Genomic DNA, 6,318 nt, shown 5'->3' on the forward strand with positions numbered 1-6,318 from the left:
GGATTGAGTTCAGTTGAGAACCGAGTCATTTTTTTCGTTTTCTTTTTTTCCTTCTCTTCTCTTCTCAGTTCTCAATCGATCACTCTCTGTCTCTCCCGATCAATCACTCACTCAGTTGCTTTGCTTATCAATCAGACAATCACTCACCCGCTCAATCAGGTACTTCTATTTCCATATTCGATTTTTGTGTTCGATTTTCATGAAATTAGGGATTTGCAAAAAAATTTAGGGTATGATGAAATTAGAGAAAGATTTGAGATGGGTTTATTCTTAAATAAGAATATGAGGCCTAACAATCTGAGATTATGAAAGTTTATGAAAGTTTTATGGAAATAGGGAAACTGATGAATATCTTTTGATGTGAGCTTTCTTCTAATTTTTGGTTTTTGAATTTTAGATGTTGGATGGATATAGGGTTTTTAGTAGTTTAGATCGATTATTGTATGATTTTCCCTTCTTTTTTTTTTGATTTGAGAAAAGTGAATTAGGGGTTCAGCAAATGCATCATAGAGATTTTTAGAATAATTAGGGGAATGTGATTATGTGACCACTGTTCTTGAAAATGATTTGGTAATGTTGTATCATACACATGATAGTTGGATGAACTAGGGACTGGGGAACAAAGACTAAGCTTTCAGTGTCTTTTCTTTAAGCTGGTATTATTAGTGCTCTGTAGCATTGATGCTTGAGAGTTTCATGTGTCTTAGTTTCCCTCTTTGATACAATATCCTTCTCACCCTATGGGCATCTACATTTCAATACAGGAAATTGCAAAAATGTTTAAAAAACCAGCCAAGGGAAAGACAGTTGCAACCTCAAAGTCAACCCCTTTGCCTCAAACTACATCAAATGCTATCATTTCCAGGGATGGTTCACAATCACAAAGTGTTCAAGCTTCAGCAATTGGCTCAACAGAACCAGAAGAAAACCCAACTGATGATAACATCAACATGCCAAGCTCTCATACAGGTGGCTCAGGTGATGAAGATAGAGAAGATGGTGAGGATCCACTGATAACTGCTCTGAAGAAAAAGCTTAGATCAACAAGGTCACCAGTGTGGGATGAATTTGAAAGGGACTGTAAAGTAAGATACAACAGTAAAAAGAATGCGAGGGAAGCTGTTGTACTAGGTACATGCCATCATTGCAAGAAGATAGTTGATGCTGGTAGTCTCAGTGGTACTACAAGGTTGTCTAATCATCTAAAGATTTGCCGAGACAGACCACAGAACAAGGCTGGACAACAACAGATTGCTACTTCACTGAAAACAGCAGGTAACAAAGCTTTAAAACTAGCTAATTGGAAGTATGATCCTGCTATTTCTAGGGAATACATGATTAAAATGATTGCTAAGCATGATTACCCTCTGAACATGGCTCAACATTTTTACTTTAGAATGTATTGCAAGTCTTTGAACCCTGCTGCTAAGATCATGAGTAGAAACACAACTAGAAGTGATTTGATGAAGTTTTTTCATGAACAAAAACAAGAATTACAGTTAGTATTGGATAAGTTGACTTCTAGATGTAGTCTTACAACTGATATGTGGACTGCTAAGCATACTAAAGATGGGTATTGTTGTGTGACATGCCACTACATAGATGATGAATGGAATTTGGTTAAGAAAACATTAGCTTATATTGTAGTGCCATCACCACACACAGGAGATGTTCTCACAGAATGTATCAAAACTTGTACTCTTGAATGGAACATAGATAGGAAATTCCTTGCTTTAACTGCTGATAATGCTGCTGCCAATGGTGTTATGATGAGAAACTTGATTTCGTGGCTAAAGAGTAAGAATTGTCTAGTTCTTGATGGGGAATTGTTTCACATGAGGTGTGCCAACCACATTCTTCATTTGGTTGTCCTAGATGGTATGAAAGTGCTGAGTTTGTGCAATCAATTAGAGATTGTGTTAAGTATGTTAAAGCTTCACAAGCTAGGAAAGAGAGGTTTGAATTGGCTATGTCACAGGTTAGGTTGTCTGGAAAGGCAGTTAGTCTAGACGTGGACACTCGATGGAACTCAGTTTTTGTTATGCTTAAGAATGCAATCGGGGTGAGAAAAGGGTTTGAAAGATTAGCTGTCCTTGATCATGAATTCGTCTGTATACCAAGTGAAGATGAGTGGGAACAAGGGGTAGTTATTTGTAGGTGTTTAGAGGTGTTTAATGATGTTTCTACCAGGTTTGCAGGGATGAAGTATCCAACTGCGAATCTGTACTATAATGGGGTCTATGAAGTTCACAAGTGCATCAAACAATGGGAAGGAAGTGATTATGAGTATATCAGACAAATGGGGTTGAAGATGAGAGAGAAGTTCGATGCGTATTGGCTCGAAAGTAATTTGGTTATGGGCATCGGTGTTGTGTTAGATCCTAGATACAAGGCAAGATGGGTAGAGTTTCGTTATAAGAAGTTGTATGGAACTGGCTATGCAGTTGAGTATAACAAATTCAAAGAACAATTGACATCTCTTTTCAATGCGTATGATTCACAAAACTCAAATGCAGATGAACACTATTTTGGTGGCCGCAGCTCTGTCTCTAGCTCAAGTGTGATGGATTCAGACAATCCAGATGAATTATGTGATCCTGAATATGTTGAGTTTATGATGGAGAACATTGACTTTGAGGTGCAGAAATCTGAGTTGGACAAGTATTTAGAAGAACCAATGCTTAGCAAAGGCTCACCAAAAGATGAGTATTTATTTGAAATCTTGAGTTGGTGGAAGCTAAATGCACCTAAGTACCCAACTCTTGCAAAGATGGCAAGAGATGTCTTGGCTATCCCAGTCACCAGTGTGGCATCCGAATCAATGTTCAGTGCTGGTGGTAGAGTGCTTACAACACACAGAGCTTCATTAGATCCAGAGGTTGTTGAAGCATTGTTATGCTTAAGCGATTGGTTGCCAGATTTCATTTGTGATGAAGGTAAACATTTTTTTCTTCTTAAACTCAGTGCATAGTTCCTATTATTACTACTTAGACAATTGTTGTGTATCTTATTCTATCTGAATGTTGACTTGTTAATTGTTATAATGCAGATATGGAAATTTTGGAAACCGAAGACGAATGAAGACAAGAGAGACCCTGTTTGAATATCTGTTAAGTTGTAATGGAGTCGCAGGTGGTTGAAGTTGGCAGTGATATGCATTGCAGCTGGTTAGACTGGTGGAATTCTTTAGCATTTGCTTGTGCTTCTTTTCATGTATGTGTCATGTGTGTGAGTAAGAGACTTACATTCAGATGAAGACAATTCAGATGCCATCTTATGAGTATTGTTTCCAAGTTTTATGTATGACAGTATGAGAATAATTTCACCTTTACAGATTTTTTTGTTACTAACGGATATTATCGGATAAATATCCGTTATCCGATAGCTTAACCTATCGGATATCGATATCTGATTTTGATATCCTATAGGATATTCTCGGATATCGAATATCCGATAGTTCTTAACCTGTCGGATATCGGATATCCAGATATCCGACGGATATTCTTCCATTGACAGCCCTATTATCAAGCATAATATTACTCCACAAAATTTACAATGGGTAATATATGTTTTCCTTTCTAATTCTATCCAGTGGAATATGAAATTTTTAAGGAAGTTATTTCCTTCTAATATTATTGTCCACATTAGCAATTTGGTCAGAAAAAACTTCAAATAATCAACAAATATTCTAGGCAATTCTGTAAAAATAACAAGAGGCAAGGTCCATTGACATGAGCATTTTAGGATTTGACGGGCTCATTTACGCGGTCGGATAAAAAAGTAAATGAAGTGTATTAACGTTTTAGATTATCTCTAAATAATATGGACTATCCTGGTGGAACTAGATCCATTTTATGTGTATCTTGCATTTCTCCATTACGGGAATTTCAAAAAACGATATAAAATATGATGCACGACAAAAATATATATGGTCACGCTACTTAAGTTATGACGATGATCCGCACAACATTGGGTGCCAACGATAAAGATTAATCGCACGATCAATATTGTGTCGCTAATGACTAAATAGCCAACATCTCTTTGAAATGGCTACTTCCTCCCTTCAATATAAAATTATATCGATTTCTTCCCTTAATCACGCCCTCTCGATTTCACTCTCAAATTCACTTATTATATGTGTTTTCACCATGAAACCTGATTTTGATTCTGAGACAATTGACTCGATATACCCTTGTATGTAAAAGAAAAATAATATGAGGTTCGATATATAATTAGAACACCAAGGTTTTCTACAAACTTGAATGAGTTTTTCTCTTTCATTTTTCTCTCCACTTTAGGTGATAGTCCTTTCCTCCTCCGGCGATTTCGGACAAGCTCAGATCTGCTTGGAGGCATAGATCTGACTGTGTTTCTAGATTAGATTTAGTTTGTATCATTTACTTCTTTAGTTCAAATTTTTTCTTTTCTTGTAATGTTTAATCGATGTTACAAGTGTGTTTGTGTGGAATGAAGAGTTTTTCCTGACCCTTGAAGACAAATAACTAGGGTTCGGGAAATTGATATCAATCACAAAAGATTGGGTTAATTACTCTTTCTTCATGGAGCATATCTTCTCAAGGAAGAAATGTTATCTAAAAGGTATGATATTACTTTTATTACCATTCCTTCTGTGATTCATCAGGCTTCTTCGAATACTCAATTTGGGTGCTTCAACGATTCCCGATCTTTATCTAATCGATTTGTTTGTTTATCTTTAACATCCATTGTTGTACTTTGATCTTTAATATAACTCACATGTTATAGTTTTCTCTAACAAAATGAATGAGGTTTGAGGTTCTCTAGCAAAAAAAAAACACCAAGAGACAAAAGAAAACATACTAACACGCAGTACTCCCTGTCTAAGAATAGAAAGCAAACAAAAAAAAATGTAAAAGTAAAATTGTTAGTTGTGGGGTTTGAAACCATACCCAACAAAAATAAATAAATAAAAGTAAAACTGTTGGCTATAGGGGTCGAACGCATGCGCAGCAAACAAAAAAAAAGTAAAAGTGATAGCTATGGGTTTTCTACAAACTTGAATGAGTTTTTCTCTTTCATTTTTCTCTCCACTTTAGGTGATAGTCCTTTCCTCCTCCGGCGAGTTCGGACAAGCTCAGATCTGCTTGGAGGCATAGATCTGACCGTCTTTCTTATTAGCTTTAGTTTGTATCATTTACTTCTTTAGTTCAATTTTTTTCTTTTCTTGTAAGGTTTAATCGATGTTACAAGTGTGTTTGTGTGGAATGAAGAGTTTTTCCGGACTCTTGCATAACTAGGGTTCGGGAAATTGATATCAATCACAAAAGATTGGGCTAATTACTCTTTCTTCATGGAGCATATCTTCTCAAGGAAGAAATGTTATCTAAAAGGTATGATACTACTTTTATTATCATTCCTTATGTGATTCATCAGGTTTCTTCGAATACTCAATTTGGATGCTTCAACGATTTCCCGATCTTTATCAAATCGATTTGTTTGTTTAGCTTTAACATCCATTGTTGTACTTTGATCTTTAATATAACTCCCATGTTATAATTTTCTCTAACAAAATGAATGAGGTTTGAGGTTCTCTAGAAAAAAAAAAAAATCACCAAGAGGCAAAAGAAAACATACTAAAACGCATGTACTCCCTGTCTAAGAATAGAAAGCAAACAAAAAAAATGTAAAAGTAAAATTGTTAGCCGTGAGGTTTGAAACCCATGATCAACAAAAATAAATAAATAAAAGTAAAACTCTTGGCTATAGGGGTCGAACGCATGCGCAGCAAAAAAAAAAGTGATAGCTATGGGATTCGAACCCATGCACACTTATGTGCCGAAGATCTTAAGTGTTCCCCCTTAACCACTCGGTCAACATCTGATTGTTCATTTTGGTCTTGTTTAGCTAATAGTACAAAATTCACAGTTTCCAAGATAGTTTCTCACAACCTTGGTCCTTCCTCTTTTAACGTTTACGTGTTTATACTTCATCAAGTGAGGTGTATAAATATAAGAGGATTTAATATAAAGAGGAGGGATCCCCTCGCACTTTTATTATCACATTATCTCACATGTTGGACGTTATTTTTACGGATAAAAACCAAACCCACGGATTTTGGGGATATGTTACTATTACAAAGCTCTACGTTCCTACAAAAAATGAGCGTATTCCGAGAAATATAACACCGCCATCTACTACTTTGAAAATGAGCCATTGAAAATTAACAGATTTCAGACTGTCGAAATTAAGACGGTAGATTATGAGGTTTTATATTTCATAATGTGCTCATTTTGATAGGCATGTAGAACATGGTAAGAGGAATATATCCTCAAAATATAA

This window comes from Papaver somniferum, chromosome 9 (assembly GCF_003573695.1).
Source record: "Papaver somniferum cultivar HN1 chromosome 9, ASM357369v1, whole genome shotgun sequence".
Taxonomy (NCBI): domain Eukaryota; kingdom Viridiplantae; phylum Streptophyta; class Magnoliopsida; order Ranunculales; family Papaveraceae; genus Papaver; species Papaver somniferum.